Here is a 17703-nt window from a genome sequence, read left to right as displayed (position 1 = left end):
CGTAGTTATCAGATAGTTACGAAAGTATTTCCAAAATGCAAATACTTAGTAAGAAGAGTGACATTATTTTACCTTTTCAGACCTTTTTAAGGTCTTCCTTAATGGAAGATAGCTGGGTTATCGTAAATGCTTTTGCAGTCATTCTGTTGTGGTACGTTGTGTTGGTTGAAATATATGCAGAAAATCCAGCCTTAGAAAGATCGGTAGTTGAAAAGGGGTAGATTTTTAAATTGTCATGTCAGTTAATTGGGGATGGCCTTTGAAACTACGTCGGAACGTGGTGGTAGCGGTTTCTCAGAGCTTTGCTGCATTGTGCAATCTGAAACCATATCCATCAACTTTCTTTTTTTTTCTTTTATTATTCGTATGTGCATACAAGGCTTGGGTCATTTCTCCCCCTTTCCCCCACCCCCTCCCTTTCCATCAACTTTCATTTTCTTGTGTGTTGAAGTTCACTGGTTGGTCTGTCTTGCACTTTGAAGGATCTTTTGTGTATCATTTTATCATTGCATGAGTCAATCTTTGAAATAGCAAGCATGCTTTATTCATTCTTCAAGAAGTATCTGTGAATATCCACATCTGAATAGCCACACTTTTTCTGTTGATTGTTCTCTACTAAAAGTGCTTTTTTTCCCTGCAGGGAAAGTGCTTGATGAGTTTACCTTTAGTCTGGGGGATATTGAGAAAATGAAATCCAGGGTTGATACTTAATAGTGATAGTTGTTATTGTTTCCCCCAGGACATCCTTAGGTGAGATTGATTTAAAAATAAACAAAACAAGGCTGTGTGAGCGTATGGTGGGGAGACTTCAGAGAGTGCAAGCACATATTCACCTCTGTGATCCATGCTAAGACACCTACAGTATTACCACCATTGCTTTCACACCATCAGTGCACGTATTAACACGGTTAAAGTTAGATTTGATCTTCCAGGATTTCCAGAGAGGGTTGTGACTAAACTCATTCATCTGCACACACTGGACTGTTCCTCCCCACCACCCAAATAGGGGCTCACTGTGTATCCACACTGCTGTAGAATTCCCAGTACTCCTGCTTCTGCCTCCCAGATGCGGCAGGGATCACAGAAATGTGCACCACACAGTGTGCACCACACCTGGCCACACTGGACTCTCTTCTCCTGTTCCCATATCTTGGCTTCATGTCCTTTCTGCCTAGATGCACATTTTTACCACCATCTCTGTCCCTGTGTATGCACGTACACATACATATGTGTAAGTATCCATTTACATATACATTGTATATCTGTACATTTACTTGTGTATTACTGCAGTTAATACTGTTTACAATCACATGAGCAAGACAAAATGCTAATCAGAAAGACACATCTTGCTGTCCCTTTTGGTGCAGTATGCTGACACATACTAAATGAATGTATTTAATCAAAGGACACCGTGTTGATACAGTAAAGTCACCCTTTGGTATTGTGATTCCCCGGATAGATAGTAGGAAGAGAGTTTTGTGGCAGAATAGCCTTGGAGTCAGAACCTTGCAAGATTGATTCAAGTCGTATTTAACTTGGCATATCATTCTGTGAAGTCCCCTACAGAGAAGTCAAGCATTTACGTGCTTACTAAATGGTGTATTTTGTTTTGGGGGTGTGGCTATAGAGTTGTGCTGGATGAACTCTGGGAATGCATAAACATCTTCCATCTCCTCCCCATGTGTATGGTACATAGGAGGAAAACATCTCTGTCTCAGGTTATCGTGTTGCTTCAAAGCCTGAAACTTCTTCAGCCACATCATACTCCTGTCAGAGGCTGAACACTGACAGACGGAGAGACCCAGGGTTGAGTAGAGCCATGGAGAGAACGTGCATCTCGGTGGCTGTTTTTTTCTAGGTGTTGCTCCAAGATTGAATTAAGACCATTATTAGGGAGTTTTGGACCTCCTGATTTCTAATCCTTGTGATTCAGTTCGAGTTGCAGAAATATAATGAATTGCTAATTAAAAAAAAAAACTTTCTTTTCTTTGAAAAAATTCACACTAATTATAGAAATTTATAAAAACACCAAAAGGCATAATGCTGAAAATTGCCTGTAATCCTATTCAAAGATAATCTCTGCAAACACTTATATTTGCATTTATTTTTATTTGCATAATTAAGATCATTGTATATAAATTTTGGTTTCTGTTTTATTCAATTTAGCATCTGAATATTTTCTCCTGCATTGAGAGCAGCACAGCATAGTAAATTTCCATGACTGAGTAGCTTAAAATGATAGATACTGTTCTCTCAGAAGAGAGGCCAGAAGTCCAACATCAAGGTGCAAGTAGGACTGTGCTCCTTTTAGAGGCTGTAGGGAGGAGTCTGTCCTTCGCTCTCTCAGCATTCCCTGACATGTGACTCCATCACTCCAGTGGTGTTCAGATGGCCCATGTGTGTGTGCGTGTGTGTGTGAGTGAGAGAGAGAGAAAATACGTGTGAGTGCGAAATCTGCCTCTTTTATAAGGACACTTGTGATGATTTAGGTGCCACCTAGATACTTGAGGATTCTTCCTCATCTCCAGGTTATGAACTTGATCACACCTGCAAAGAACATTTTTCCACATAAGGTAACACTTTGAGGTTTCAAGTTAAAACCTGACATCTCTGGGACCGTTATTTAGCCCACTACAGAGTTTAAGAGCATGGTCTCTGGAGCTAAGCTATATAGGCTTCATCCCAGTGCCATCTGTTAGCTACAGGATGACCTTGAGCACATGCCTGAACTGTCAGTGCCTGCATTTCTGATTGCAGAATTGGAATTAAAACACCTGTTTGCCTGTGTGTGAGTCATACACACACACAAGCACACAAAGAGCACTTAAAGGGTTTAGGGTACTACCTGCCTTGCCTAAGGAGTAGCTGTTTTCATTGTAGTTGATGTTTCTTACTAGATATTTCTTGGTAAAATGTGTTTCTCACGGCTGCATAAAACTTTATGAATCTACCAATCATTTATCTCATAATTTCTTCTTGGCAAAATGTCTTTAATTTTTCATCTCAGATGTAAGGATATCTTTTGAATGTTTTGCCCCTTTTCAGATTCATTCCCTAGTGTAGAGTTTTACAATGTCAAAGGGTATATACAATTTTAAGTCCCTTTACCAGAAGGTGTTAAGCTGCTTTCCAGAATGATTGTGTCTGGTTATATTCCTATCAGCAATTGAGTGATGAGAGTGCTTATTTTACTGAAGCCCTGTTACAAGTGTTATCATTTTCAACATTCCAGGCATTTTGAATAGTCTGCCCTTTAAGGCTGGAGTATAACTTAGCAAAGGGACTAGAAACACAGTGTTCCTTAGGCAAGTTCAGCAAACTTACAGTGCAAAATGAAGTCCTTGCTTTGTCAGATGCCTTCTCCATTCTGTTTCAAGGCCTGGAAACTTCCCAAGTGTTTTTGAGGTTAGAGGGAGAGCTGTTGGGCAGGGGGGCTGGGGTAGCAGCAAAGCAAGGCTAGATATACAGATTTCAGTTTACAGTTTTGTTTCTGTTTCCTAATTGTTCACCGGCATGAGGAAGGCATACTTGAACAGGAAACAGATCAGTCACTTCACAGCTAAATGCCATGTGAGGCCTAGGAGATTGGGGTAAGAGAGGACAGCTGCTGCATTGCATTGCTGGAGACGCTGGGGGACCAGCCCTGGGTAGGGCTGGCATCTAGTCCTGCCTCGTCCTGGCTTCTGGGTACTAGGGATCCAGAGTGTGTTTGCTCAGAGGGACCTCATCAGAGATTATCTGGTTCACTCCTGTTCAGGCTGTGCGGAAACACAGGGTAGTGGTCTTGTTTCCCTTGTGGAGAATGATATGAATGTAGAGTATACAGCATGCAGCTACCCGAATTCCATGGTACTCAAACTGGTTGTCGACTGACTGGTGTCCTCAAAGATATATTCCTATCTTGATCCCTGGAACCTGTGAATGTTACTTTAATAGGAAAAGGTTTTTGTAGTGTGAGTAAGGATGGATCTTGAGATCATTCTGGATTAGTCAGTAGTCCTAAATGCAAGCAGTGTGTTCTTAGAAGAGAAAGGCAGAGGGAGTTCACACAGATAGGAGAAAGGCAGTGTGAATTTGGAGTCAGAGATAGGAATCATAAAACCACAAGCCTAGGAATAGCAAGGCCACTAGAAGCTGGGAGAGGCAAGGCACAGGTTCTCTCTAGAGCCTCCAGAGGCTCTGCCTGTTCATTGACTTCAGACTTCTGACATCCAGATAGTGAGAATAAATTTCTGCAGTTTTAAACCACTCACTTTGTCTAGATAGCCATACAAAACTCGTATACCAATCTATGCTCTCTTCAACTAGACAGTTCCACTGACCATGTGCTCATATTGCTGTAAATGCTTCTGAGTGCTTCCTCTCAATTTCTGTACTGCTTTTGTTATGAACTGGCAGCCAAGAGTTGGTGGGTGGCACTGGTTTGAGACCACTCCTTGAGTTCAGTTTCCTGGTCTTCCTCTGCATTTTATGGCAGAGGAAATGAAACTGAAGCCCAGAGAGAGGCAGTGGTGGGCAAGGTTCAGAACAGCAGTGGCCTGCTGCTTGGGATGGATGGACAGGACTGGGTCTGGGGAAAGCAGACAGTCGAGGTGATCTTGGGCATGTTCTGTAGGCCAGCTGGTGTCCCTGTGCTATTTTCTGCTCAGTGAAAGCTGAAGCTGTAGCAAACCCCTAAAGTACAGAATTGCTCAAAGGGCCCAGAAACCAGGGCAAACTTACTGAGCCTTTGCCACAACTAGTGAGTCAACTGCAGCAGGAAAAGGAGCCTACCAGTGACAGAGGTAACTGATGGCTTCTGTGACTTAATTTTTTAGCCCATCGTTTCATTCTTTGTGGCTTAGGTCATGTCTTCTGAATGGCAGTTATCTCTTATAAGAATAGAGACTAGACTATAGTAAGTTTGACCCTTTTTTCCCCTTAAATAGGACTTTTTCTTTGTTACTGTTTAAAATCCGAGTTTTAAAGATTCATATCTATCAGCTTGTTTGACTTTAGCACCTCATTCCCAGGACCTTTTCCAGAGCTACGTCTCTTCACCATGAAGCTCCATGAATTTCCCCAGATTCAAACTTGGGCTTCTTCAGCATTTTTACTTTTTGAGCAAAGATGACATGAAGAGGGTAAATAGACTGCAAGCCTTTCTGTGTTTTTCCCAATGTTGTCTGGAATCAACTTACTGAACACTTCTTTCCACTCATTTGTCTGCTTCTCTTGGGTTGTGAGTTCCATCATCTTCCAGATTTGGCAGACCTGTTGGTGCTGAGCGCATGTGGTCTTGCATATCTGATTGTTGTTGCATTTTAGTAAAACCAACCCAGCATGGATGAAGCAGATATCCACTGGCAGTCTTGACATCAACAGGCGCTTCAGTCATTGTTTGCCATTTTTTGACCATAGAACACATTTTGTCATGGGTAAGATCCATGCTGTGGAAGTTAGGCAGATTTTGCCCTGAACAGTAATTAAGTTGAATTTTCTACATGCAGTTTCATCGTTCTGTAGGTCAGCAAGGCTCACTTTAAAACACACAACCCTTGAGGTTATCAGATGAAATTTTGGTTCCTTGAGTCCTTGTGAGGAGCGGTTTTTTCCCCCAATTTATTTACATTTACAAATAATATAAATTCAAAAATATATAAATGTAAAAAATAGAAAAATTATTTTTTGCAGTATTGGGGATTGAACTCAGGGTCTGTGCCTGCTAGGCACTTGAGTCACACCTCCAGCTCTCAATATTTCTTACATTGAGCATTGCTGATGCTTTCACATCATACCACTGTCTCTTAGTAGATGGATCCACTTTCTTCTTAGCTCTCTTCTTCCTGCCTTTTGTAAGGCACTTGTTCTTAACCAGGGTGCTCCTCAGAGAGCGAAGGCATCCTGACTTCTCAGTTAAGGTCCCAACCAACTCCTTAACTTGTATTCATTGCCCTTGGAAGGCCTGGTTGCTTTTTTCTTTCCAGCCTGGCCTCCAGCCCTGCCTTTCACACACCTTAATCTCTGAGCCTCACCAGAATCAGTGCTGTCTAGCAGAGGCCTAACAGAGGTTAGGTTCTTGTAAGCCCACAGTAGATGAGTTTATGATTGATCAACCAAGATCTATTGGAAAAATATGGCAAGGTGATAGAGGTTGACCCATAAGCCTTTGAAGTTTTCTAGAGGGAACAGTGTTTGCATACACTAAAATAGAACAAAAAAGCAGCACAGACAGTAATACTGATAACTGTTGCATGGGCAGAGTCATCTTAGCCCATCCAGCCAGTCAAGTTGTCAGATAACTGTTGCTATGTAAGTAAGCCAGGAAAGACCAGGAGAAAAGTTAACCCTGCCTGAACCATCAAACCAGGAGAAACTGAAATGTTTAAGACAAAGAATAAATAAGAAAAGGCTGTGCAGTAAAACCCACTGCACTTATTTTAGTAATGATAGGCATTGTTTTGTTACTCAGTTACTCCTTACTTGCTGTAGATGCTTTTCAGATTCTTTGTGTTTTCAATGAAATTCTTAACTTTGTTTTTTTTACAGGTAATGCCCATATTATGACCCCCCCCCCCACACCATCTGGGGCTCCGTCTTTTTTTTTTTTTTTTAACTGTGAGTTAAGTGTGTATTTTTTTGTTGTTGTGCTGGTGCTGGGTGGGGATACATTGGAATATTTAAAATGTTCTTACAATGTATCAAATGTATCATACTTGTTGAATCCCCCCCTTTCTTCCCTCCCCCATTCCTGGAACCACTTTAACAGGCACCATTTTTGCATTTACATACATGTGTATACATTGTTTGCACCGTATTCATCCTGCTACCCTTTCCCTGCCACCTTCCCCACCCCCAGCAATCCCTCCCCTCCCCACCTCCAGATAGAACCTGTTCCACCCTCCTGTTCTCTGATTTTGTAGAAGAAAAAACATAAAAGATAAGAAAAACATGGTGTTTTTGCTAGTTTGAGAGAAAAATAGCTGTACAGGGAGATTCTTTTTGTTGTTTCCATGCATATGTGTATTACAAACCAAATTGGTTCATCTCTACCAGTCCTCTTCACTACTCCGTACTCTCCTTCTCATAGTGGCCTATGCCAGTTTAAGATTACTATATTCATTCCTGTACAGTGAGCATATCAGCCACATTCAAGTTTTTGGTTTCCTTCCCTTGCCCTATCCCTTCCCTTAGTGTGACTTGTGCTTAATAATATTGGTGCATTTGTTTTAGGTCTATAATCTGCATATGAGGGAGAACGTGATTTTTGGCCTTCTGATCCTGACTAACTTCACTTAAAATGATGTTCTCCAGTTCCATCCATTTACCTGCAAATGACAAAATTTCATTCTTTGTGGCTGAGTAAAATTCCATTGTATATAAATACCACATTTCTTAATCCTTTCATTTGTAGTGGGGCATCTTGACTGTTTCCCTAGCTTGGCTATTGTGAATAGTGCTGCAATAAACATGGGTGTGCAGGTGCCTCTGGAGTAACCTGAGTCACATTCCTTCAGGTATATTCCTAGGAGTGGTATTGCAGGATTATGTGGCAGATCTGTTTTTACTTTTCTAAGGAGCCTCCATACTGTTTTCCACAGAGGTTGCACTAGCTTACATTCCTACCCAGCAGTGTATGAGGGTTCCTTTTCCCCCGCATCTTTGCCAACATTTGTTGTTTGTGTTCTTGATGATAGCTATTCTAACAGAAATAAGGTGGAATCTTAGTGTGGTTTTGATTTGCATTTCTTTTATGTGGGCCTCCGTCTTAATATTTAATGCCACTGAGATTTTATAAAGAGGTCACAGACCTCTTTCCTTTTTTCTCAGACTTTATGGAACAATAGTTCACAGGCCCTTAGCACTTTCTCTTATATTTTATTTGTCCCAAGGGTTTGTTTCAGAAGGCTCTGTTCTTTCACCCTCTACTTTCTTTTTTTAGACCCAACCCTGGATCTCATTTGTAAATCAGTGATATTTGGTTGCAGGAATCAGAAATGCTCTCATTTAAGCATTTGTTCACTGACTAAAGTAGTCTAGTGAACAGTTTAAGTTAGCAGAAGGTTGCTGTAGAATCTCAGGAATGCAGGGAGTGATGCTTGACCAGCCTGTGGGGAACTGGAATGGGAGGGACCCTCTAACTCAGGGCTATGCTGTACTCATCATGGTGGTGATGGGTGTTTATTCCCCCAGTCAGCAGTCAGTTGGGAGAAGGGAGCCATGTGACTGCTGTCTCAGCATGGGTAGGGTCCCCAGAAAAGGAAAGGGCTCTGTGGAGTGGTAGTCTGCCAATACCAAGCATCTATTATACCTTTTCTTCTAATTTCTCAACAGGAGTTACTCAAGTCACCTTTACTGGAAATCAGTTTGCTGAAATTATTGAAACAGCGGTTCTTGAGTTTGAGAAAAAGGTAAAAATTCTCTCTTAAGAGTGACTAATCTCTCAGGCGAGATTTGTCCCTGTCGTTCCTCAAACAGTATGTAATATTTTACCCCTCCTCTGTGCCTGGCCAAGTTCCTGTTCATCCTCTAAGACCTTTATCAAATGCCTCCCCAGCCTGCGTCTGCCTCCCCAGGGCTAGTGTTGAATGGGGGCTGCATGAGGAGGTTTTAGGGTGCGGTTTGGTCTCACTGTGGTTGTGTCCTCTCCTGGTTGCAGTATGTCAGACCTCTCCATCCATACCACGCTACTTTAGTCAGTGAACAATTGCATCTTAGCCCATCTCCCTATCCTAGAACTTCTTGCTTTAAATGAACTAGTAATAAGTTCCTTTTCTCAAACCGTTGGTGCACCTGCTAAATATCCCAAGGAAGTTCTTTACTCCTTTTATCAGCTTTCTTGGTCACCATCCTTTTAGAAGACTTATCCTGTCCCTTTCTAGACAGCAGTAATCCCAGTGCCTCATGTGTCTGTAGAGTGCTTTCCATTTTGCAGGGTGCTTCTACACACATCCCACAAGTCCTGGGAACCAGGCCAAAGCAAATGATAATTTCTCCCTCTCATACTCAAGAAACAAGCTCAGAAGTTTAAAGGTTTGCTTAAGGTCATGGGCCAATGTGAATGGAGTTTAGTTTTTCCCTCCTCTATACCATCTTGGTCCTTCCCTTTGGAAAGCTGCTTGTGCCACAAAACCTGGGCATTCTGTCCCTTACTCACCTCAGCGTTCCTTTCAGGGGGAGAGTCTTGATCTTCTGTTGAGAAATGCAGTCTGACCCCATTGCTTTCCCCACCTCCAGCCAGGCAGCTTCCTTGCAAATTGTCTTCCCCCTGAGATCTTCTGGTCACTTTTAAAAGTGGCTTTCGTTGTTTGTTTGTTTCCTGGCAGGGTTTACCTTAATGCAGGAAATTTAATTATTTTATGTAGCTGCTGTACTGTCTTACTCTGAGTAAACTGGAAGACATTAAATGAGTTTGATCAGCTTAATCTAGCTGTGTGTAATGTTCTTTCTTCCCTTCCTTAAATAGTTGCAAATGGCTCTGTCAGTCAAGGTAGCAGAGCACAATGGGATTGCCATGTGGAATTATTTAGTTAAGTATGATTTTTAAAAAATGGCTCAACTTTTAATTAGAAAGCAGATTGTCAACTGGCATTTTGATTTGTCCCTTGATGGGGAAATTGGAATAGACTCATCATAGTAAGAAACAAGGTTCTAGCCCAGAAGGACAAAGATTAGCTTTAGAGCAGGATGTGATTTCAATGCATCCTCTCTGCATTTTTTTTGTTGAGAGAATTTCCTCTGCACCTGATACTGCCTTGGATTAACAGTTTTAATGGGAGACTCTAATCTGGACTGTCCCAAACAGAATGGGATTCTCAAGGGGTATCTCAGGCCCAAGATCAAATACCACCACTTTTTTTTTTTTTTTAAACCGGGAATCCTTGAAACATCAGTATGAAGAAATCGGCAAACCTCTTATGATACCTGTAATTGAAGAAGGCGTCAGACTACATGCTTCAGCTGTGGCATGATGCAAAAAGCATTTTACTGTGAAAAGTTGCTGTATTCTCAACCCCAAATCCGGATCTGTGTTACTGAGGATCATAATAGAAGCAGCCTGTGTATCTCCTGGTTGCATTTGGTCTCATAAACATCTCATATGGTTGTACTTCATCTTAAACTGGCACAATGCTGGCCATTCAGTCAGTATGAAAAGCTGCCGGGAAAGGGCCACCTCTCAGGTTGGCTCCAGGTGCTTTTTGTAGCAGTTAGCAAACTTGAGTCTCATGTGGGTATCTCAAGCTTAATATGTCCATGTTTTAACTCTTCGTTTCCTTCTACTGTAATCTCTTTCCAGACCTCCCTCCCCTCTATCTCATTAAGGCATGTAGTTAGTTGTTTACTCACTTTTAAAGCCAGGACCTGAGGAGTCATCTGTTAATATTCACCTTTCTCTTCCTCCAAATGATGCTTCTCCCAGCATAGCTCTTGAATCCATCCACTGTCCTTGAATATACAAGCCAGTCTTGTCATTTACTCAGGTCACTGCACAGCCTTTTAATTAGTGCCGTATGGCCATGCTCATCACTTTGAACCCAGAGTTTTCTTTCTTTTTTTTTTTTTTGGCGGTTCTGGGTTTGAACTCAGGGCTTTATGCTTGCTAAGCAGATGCTCTGTCACTTGATCCACTCCACCAGGGCCCTCCCTTTTGCTCCCCTTTTGTGTGTGGTGTGTGTGTGTATTTTCAAGATAGGATCTCAGACTGTTTGTCTGGGCTGGCTTCGAACTGTGATCCTCCTGATCTCTGTGTACCGAGTAGCTAGGATTACAGGTGTGAGCCATGGTTGCTTGACTCCCAGAGTTATCTTTAAAAGTAAGTATGGCCATATGGTTTCACTCCCTCACTCAGAGCCCATCAGAGACTTCCTCCTGTACTCGGATGCAGCCCATAAGCCCTGCACGGTCTGTGGAGAGGCCTGTGTGGTCTGGGACTCAGACTTGGCTAGGGATTCCACAGTTTTGTTAGTAGTCCTTTATTGTAGTGTGTGAGGTGCTTTCTCCCCTTGCACTTGATTTCCTTGAAAGATCAGAATGACTTTCTTTGATTTTTCCAATGCAATAAATAATTTTTTTTTAAAAACCTGCCAGGCTCTCAAAGGTATATTTAGAATGCATATTGTCTTCTGGGAAATGGAACAAGAAGTGATTTGTTCCCCCAAATTCCAGAATATCAACTCCTAGAGCTCAAAGGTGAACCACTATTTCATTTGGTTCTTAAATAAGTTAACAAAATATGTAACCAAATAAAATTATAATATTCCCTGCTACTCTCCAAGTAGCCTTTCTCCCAAATATTTTGATATAAAAATGTTCAACATTTTAGCTCAGGAAATTATGGATGAAACTTGGTTCTAGATTGGTAGTAGAAAAGAATGATATCCTAAAGAGGAAAAGGAAGAAGAAACAAAGCTAAACATTAGTGTACAGCTTTCCTTTTAAACACATTTCGCCTATTGTGAAGCCTGTTTGCGTTCTTATCGTCGCCTTGAGCTTTCCTCTTGTGTATGTTTGTGGAGATGTGCACATACCTGAAAAGCAAACTGTGTCTTGGTCAGTGATACTCCCCATCCTGCCCAGGTCTTCTGTTCAAGGTAATTAATGGGAACACTGAAATTCTAGTTAGATATTTGATGCACTGTGGCCTGAAATTAAGACAACTTTTCTATGACCTTGAATTTTAAAATGTATCAGTTTGGTGGATCCCTTTGATGAGCTGTTAGCAAAGATGATAATGAGAATACCAGACAGGGGGATCTCCTATGTGTGATGAGCAGTGTGGTTGAGTTTATGACCAGGTGCTATGGGAGTACAGAGATGGGCCCCTCACTCACCTTGGGGAGTGCACAGTCATGTGACCCTTGAGATGAGTCTTAAAGAGCAGTTTGCCAACCACAAGTTGAAGTTGGGAGGGAAGGGCCTTTCAGGCAGCTGTGTGGGTGGAGCTCAAGGAGGTCACGGGAACATGACACGGCCAGAGAACTGCAAGGAGCGTGGATTTGGGCACAGTGGGAGGCATGCTGGAGTAGGTTTGGCTGGAACAGGTGCCTGATATTGTAGGACCTTCCTTGGGGACCAGATTAAGCAAGGGGCTTGGACTTTTATTCTACAGGCAGTGGAATACCACTGTAGACATTTTTGCTTGGGAGTTAGTGGGTCAGATTGTTTCTAGAGTACGGATTCCGTAGGCATGGACTGAACTTCTAAGACCTCCTGAAAGGAGGTCCTGTCCTTTCATCTGTTCTTGTGGGTGTGAGACTTGCAAAATGTAATTGGTGGGTGTTAAGTTAGTCCCTTGCTGGGGTTTCTGGATGGCTCCATTTTGTATTCCACTGGAAGGCCAAGGTCTCGCTATGCTCAGCAGTCCTCTGAGCCAGGACACTAAACTTTTGAGTTCCTGCAGGTTGGAAACAATGTACCAACAGTGCAGTGTTAGCAAGTTCTTGAGTCTGTGACACTTGCTGAGAATCTAGATGTTTAATTATCAATTACTGTTGGCTTGGCTTTCTCATTACTAGTTGAACATGATTTGATTGGTTGTTAACTCTGCAGTATAGAATAATGGATATTTGTGTCAGCAATATTTTTTTGCTAAAAAGTTTCTGATAACTAGACTTTTAAATAGCTCTGAGATTTAGATGAATCATCTGTAGCCCTTTGCAGAAGAACTTGTTCACATTCCCATGTATGAATTTCTATGGTGATTTTCAGGTTTTCCCTTGTTTTTGCTGGTAAGGAGAACACGATGTGGTGTTCTCCACCACGATGTGAGACAAAGAAGTGTGGCAACTTGAGCCTGCCTGCACATGCAGTGGTTTAGAAGTATTACTTAGGGCTTGAGAAAGTGGTAAGTTTAGGAGAGAAACATGGGTTAGGAGCTGTTGCAGAAATCCTCATGATCAAAGATGAGGCCTGGGAGGCGGGGGAGGGGGATGTGTTTGAGAGATGTTTAGGATGAGGGAGTGGTGTGAGGAAAACAGTCTGAACTAGGGAGCGAGAAAAGGGGAAGGTGCAAGTAATCCGAGATTTCTGACCTGGGCATTAGTGAGAGGAACAAGTTAACAGTCAGCAAGTACATCAAACAGGCCACGCTGAGAAGACTTAGAAGTAGGCAGATGTGTGGCATGTTCTTCTACAGGCAGACAGAAGTGTGACTGTGGTTGAGGTGTGGTCGGGGCTGGGGCTGGGACTGGGCTCAGCACATTGTAGGCAGGGGCTTGAAGGCCAGGCCATGTCAGTGCTCTGTTGCATTGGCAGTGGGGAGCCAGGAAGGCTTTTCCATTTAGAGCACTAAGATCAGCCCTTGGTTTAAATGAAATCCTTCTGGCTGGAAACTGAAGGAGCTAGAGGCAGGTAGGCATTGGATGAGAATCAGTGAGGACTGTCACTGTAGTGGCAAGGAGAATGGACAGGTGTGGTGTCTACAGCCTTCATCATTTGGGGGGATGTGGCAGTGTACAGATTTTAGCCTCAGTGCAGAAGGGCATGGTCATCCCCTATTCAGCAGGAGTGGGTAAGGGCAGCAGAGAGGAAGGTAGGTGAAGGATAACTTGGAGACCTCTCTCTTACTAGTGTGACTGGGTTTGCCTTCGGAGTGGTTCCATAGAGGTCTGAGTGGACCGCTGCCGCGGCTGACCTGGAAGGCTGTGGAGTCTGGAGGTGAGCAACCAGCATGTTGCTCAGTGAACCTTACCTTCGCACTAGAAAGCCGTCTTTTGCCATGCCCTTTGCCCAAACCATCCTCACTGACTAGTCAGCTTGAAGTTCAACCAAAATGAGGGCATTTAATTTAAAGATCAAATATCTATCATTTTGTTAGTGACAAACCAACTTCAGCACTTGAGTTCATTGTCTGATGGGGTCATTCTCTCTCTTCCCCAAAAGTCACCCTTAGGAGACTGCAGCCAGAACACTGTAAATATTCTAAATATTCTATAGTAGCTTAGTTTGCTGTCTGTTTCTTTCAGAATATTTGAATTTTGTCAGGAATCAAAGGCCTGCAGTGAAGCACAAATGATAGGCTTTGAGATAATCACCAGTGAATTTGCAGAGGCCCTTTGGATTGGACATTGTTCCTCTGCTCTCCCTCTTGCTTACTACACATCAGCCCTGTTCCAGCTGCTTGGGGCCTCCTGGCTGTTCTAGAAACCTTTGAGGCGCTCCAGCCTCAAGGCCATTTACCCTCTCTCCATTCCCTCCTGGACACATTCTTCCCCTCTCCTCTCCTGGCTCGTTTCCTGCTTTCTTTCAGGCCTCTTCTATCCTGTCAAGGAGACTGTGTGTCCTACAGCACTGTCTGTAACAGCATGTGCCCTACTCTCCCACCTTGCACTGCAGTATCTTTGTTTGACAAAGTATACAAACCTTCAGTTAGTATGTGAATTTCATGAGAGTTGGAACTTTGTCCATTCTTCTGTCCTTGCTGCCAGCACAGTATCTAGCACATCAGGGTTGCTTTGAATTTAGTGAGTAGTGAATGATCTGATGGGCCAGTCATTTAATTAATCTGTATATTTACAGCAGTTAATCAGTGTGTGGCATGTAGCAGGTGTTTGGGATGTATAAGTCCATGATGAGACTCCAGCACTTTGGAGTGCTGCGAGAGTTGTTGAATAAGTGAATGGATGTGCGTGCTTCCCTTGTCTGTCTTCAGGACCCCTGCCAGAGAGGTGGTAAGCCTCATTTCTTTATTGGAGAAGGCCCAGATGTGCAGTCTGTGGTCTGTAGTTGCTCTTCCTTTGATAAATTCAGTCAGCCCCTCCCTCTTTCTCTCTTGGTATGCCTACCTACCATCAGCCAGGCTCTGTAATTAACATACTGCAATTTAGCTTAGAGATGAATTTTTCATTTTAAAGATGTCATAAACAACTGGCACTTATGATACCTTGGTGGTTAATGAAGTTTGTGTCTAAAAAGAACGTAAGGGCTGTGTTCATGTCTAGAAAGGAAGGAGCTACTGGCCCACTCCTGGCCACAGAAATGCAGGGACAGGCTGACCAATTCTGGTGAAGTTTTGTTTTCCTAGTTCCAGGGGTACCGTAGTATACCAGCCAGGGTTAGGGCAGAGCCAAGGGATGAGTGGTGCCTCTTCTTCAAGACTTACGTTTTACCCAAAGATTTGTGGGAAATGACATTTAAAGACTGTTAAAGCAAATTATGGGTATTTGTTGGAAGAGAATTTAACACAGCTTAGGAGTTAAGAGCAGGCCATGACTGCCTGGGTTTGACTCTGACCTACCACCTTCTTGCTTTGTGGTCCCAGGCCAGTCACATAACCTCAAATTTCCTTCTCACCTCTGGGATGGGGGCCTGTTGACATGGAAGAGCCGGTGGCATGAGGATATTGTTAGGGATCACTGAGAGCCACGGAAGGCTTCATCACAGTGTGTGTACACTAAGTAAATAAGGGTGCTGTTATGTATAATTCCTTGACATTTTAAGATTCAAAGGAGAGTTTTTCTTTTCTTTTCTTTTCTTTATTATTATTTATTTTTTTTGTGGTGCACTGGAGCGCTCACCTTACCAGGCAGGCGCTCTTATCACTTGAGCCACTCCACCGGCCCTTGTGAGAGTTTTTACTTAATTACTGGATCTTGTTGAATGTGTTTCTGCCTCCATTGAGCTGATCATGAATTTATGCACAAATCTATTTATATGTTATATTAAATTAATTGGTTTGCAACATTGAAATAATGGGATCAATCTCACTTGGTCATGGTGTATGATACTTTTTTAATGTTTCTGGATTTGATTTGCTAACATTTTGCTAAGAATTTTTATGTCTACATTCATATGGAATATTTGTCTGTAGTTTTTTTGTGATGTCTTGATCTAAAGTTGTTACTCTTCCCTCATAGAATGAACTAGAAAGTTTTCCTTTTTGAGTCAGTTTTTTAAGAAAACGCACCTAGCAATTTGTCAGTTTCATCTCTATTGTCTAACATTTTGACACTAATTTGTTTCTAATACTCCCTTAGGCACTGTTTGATTTTTATATTGTTAATTATATCCCCTCTTTTGTCCCTGACTTTGGTGATTTGTGCACCTTCTCTTTCTTGCTTGCTTAGTCTAGACAAAGGTTTTTCAATTTTGTTGATCTTTACAAAGAACAAACTATGTTTCCATCTATTTTATATATCTTAATATTTTCTTTCATTGATTTATGCTCCAATCACTATCATTTTTTTCTTTATTCTGTTTGATTTGTAGTTGTTTCCTCCTCTTTTTCTAGTTTCTTAAAGTAGACACTTTTCTAGTTTCTTAAAGCTTATTGCTGGATACCAGTGGCCCACACCAGTAATCCTAGCTACTCAGAAGGCAGAGATCAGGAGGATCAGAGTTCCAAGCCAACTTGGGCCAATAGTTCATGAGACCCTATCTAGAGGGCTGGGGGAGTGAGTTGGGTTGTAGAGTGCCTGCCTAGCAAGTGTGAGGCCCCAATTTCAAACCCCAGTACCACCAAGTGAAAGCTTATTGATCTGAGACTCTTCTTACTTCTATTGTAGGTGCTGGAAGATGTGACTTCATTGTTTTACTTGCATCTCATAGGTTTTGACATGTTTTATCTTCATTTTAATGCATGCCAACTATTTTACAATTGCCCTTGTGGTTTCTTCTTTGACTCATGGGTTATTAGACATGTGTTGTTTTACTTGCAAATATTTGGATGATTTCCAAGATTTCTTTCTGTAGATGATATCTAATTTAATTCTATTGTAATTAGAGAACATGTTTGTATAATATCAATCCTGTTAAATTTGTTGAGGCTGATTTTATGTCTATCCTGGAGAATGGCCTATGTGCTCTTGTAAAGAAGGTTTATTCTGAAGTTCTGAAGTGATTGGGTGAAATGTTCTGATGTCAGTTTGGTAGACTAGGTTCACAGTGTTGTTCAAGTCCTCTGGATCCTTCCTGGTTTTCTGTCTAGCTTTTATCAACAATTGAAAATGGGGAATGGAAATCTGTAATTATTGTAGTTGGTTGTTGCTTTTTTTTTTATGGTGGTACTGGAGTTTGAACTCAGGGCTACGTGCTTGAAGAACAGGTGTGCTACTGCTTGAGCCATGCCTCCATTCCATTTTGTTCTGATTATTTTAGAGAGGGTGTCTCTAGAATTATTTGTCTGGGCTGGGCTCAAACAGCCATCCTCCTGATCTCAGCCTCCCATGAGCCTAGGATTATAGACATGAGTCACTGGACCCAGCTTGATTGAGTCTTTAGACTGTTCAATTTAACATACTTCTATTTGGATTTACATTTGTCATTTGACTAATTATCGTCCTTTATGCTTCTGTCTTTTTTGTTCCTCTGGTCCTTCTTTACTGCCTTCTTACATTTTTAGTATGCTATTTTAATTGTTCTGCTGATTTTTTGAAACTTACATATTCTTTCCTTATTTGGTCTAGGAATTGTAATGGGCATCTTCACTTACCATAATATAGTTCATATTTTTACCAATTAAATTCTGGTAAAATATATAAGCTTTGCTCCAATAAAGCGCTTTTTAAAATTTTTATTGTTTTATCATTCATATGTGCATACAATGCTTGGGTCATTTCTCCCCCCCTGCCCCCACCCCCTCCCTTACCACCCACTCTGCCCCCTCCTCTCCCCCCCACCCCCTCGACACCCGGCAGAAACTATTTTGCCCTTATCTCTAAGCAATAATAGGAAGCAATAATAGGAAGGACCAAGCAATAATAGGCAATAATAGGAAGGACCAAGGGT

At 42.0% G+C, this 17703-nt stretch overlaps 1 protein-coding gene and 1 long non-coding RNA gene across 2 annotated transcripts in view; both read left to right on the top strand.

Annotated features, from left to right (window-relative positions):
• Positions 1-8369, top strand: part of LOC141415439 (uncharacterized) — a 37000-nt gene extending 28631 nt beyond the window's left edge. Inside the window, exon 3 of the long non-coding RNA XR_012440558.1 lies at positions 8314-8369. This is a non-coding gene — a long non-coding RNA (uncharacterized lncRNA). The remainder of the gene's footprint in view (positions 1-8313) is intronic.
• Positions 1-17703, top strand: part of LOC141422551 (uncharacterized) — an 83657-nt gene that overhangs the window by 32608 nt on the left and 33346 nt on the right. The window lies entirely within an intron of this gene.

Source organism: Castor canadensis, chromosome 1 (assembly GCF_047511655.1).
Source record: "Castor canadensis chromosome 1, mCasCan1.hap1v2, whole genome shotgun sequence".
NCBI classification, from domain to species: Eukaryota; Metazoa; Chordata; class Mammalia; order Rodentia; family Castoridae; genus Castor; species Castor canadensis.
The sequence above is the reverse complement of the archived record's forward strand: the minus strand, read 5'-3'. Positions and strand labels throughout refer to the sequence as shown.